Source organism: Arachis duranensis, chromosome 8, assembly GCF_000817695.3.
Source record: "Arachis duranensis cultivar V14167 chromosome 8, aradu.V14167.gnm2.J7QH, whole genome shotgun sequence".
Taxonomy (NCBI): domain Eukaryota; kingdom Viridiplantae; phylum Streptophyta; class Magnoliopsida; order Fabales; family Fabaceae; genus Arachis; species Arachis duranensis.
The window spans coordinates 19654711-19655822 of record NC_029779.3 but is presented as its reverse complement, the minus strand read 5'-3'; positions in this window follow the sequence as shown (position 1 = coordinate 19655822).

The following is a 1112-nucleotide window of genomic DNA, read 5'->3' as shown; positions in this document are numbered from 1 at the left end:
GCCTGATGGGTATTTAATGGAGCCATCAGCAAGTTGGAGGCATATCCGGGTTGGTTTGACTTCTTCAGTCAACCCAAGCTTTCTAGTAGTGAATGCAGGTATTAGATTGATGCTTGCTCCAAGATCACACAGGGCTGTCTTGGTGCAAGCACCGTCTAATGTGCATGGTATCATAAAGCTTCCTGGATCTTGAAGCTTTTCTGGTAAGCTTTTTAGAATGACTGCACTGCATTCTTCAGTGAGAAATACTTTTTCAGTCTCTCTCCAATCCTTCTCATGGCTTAAGATCTCTTTCATGAACTTAGCATAAGAAGGTATTTGCTCAAGTGCCTCTGCAAACAGAATCTTTATTTCAAGAGTCCTTAGATAGTCTGCAAAGCAGGCAAATTGCTTATCCTGTTCCGCTTGCGGAGTTTCTGAGGATAAGGCATCTTGGCTTTATATTCTTCAACCTTAGTTACTGCAGGTTTCTTCCTTACAGAAGTGGTTGAAGAAGCCTTTTTAGAGGGATTACTGTCAGCACTCTCAGGTGTCTGATCCTTCCTTGGCGTCTGAACGCCAGGATTGGGTGAAGATTGGGCGTTTAACGCCAACTTCTCTCCCTTTTTTGGCGTTTGAATGCCAGAACTGGGCAGGGAATGGGCGTTTAACGCCAGCTTTCCCCCCTTTTCTGGTGTTTGAACGCCAAAAGTATTCCTCTCTGGGCTCTTACTGTCCTCAGAGGGATTTTGGACAGTGGTTTGGTTATCCTCTGTCAATTGTTCCTTATTTGGCTTTTTGTTACTTTGAGCAGTGTTATTCAATGTCTTCCCACTCCTCAGTTGAACTGCTTGACATTCTTCTGTTATCTGTTTAGATATCTGCTGTTTTGCCTGATTCAACTGCAGTTCTATGTTCTTGTTAGCAATTTTAGTTTCTTGGAGCATCTCTTTAAATTCTACTAACTGTTTTGTTATCAGGTGTAATTGTTGATTAAGCTCAATCATCTGTTCTTGAGGATTAGGATCAGTGGCTACTGCCATGACTTCCTTTTTTGTAGAGAACTCATTGCTAGAGTACAAATGTTGATTTCTAGCAACAGTGTCTATAAGCTCTTGAGCCTCTTCAATTGT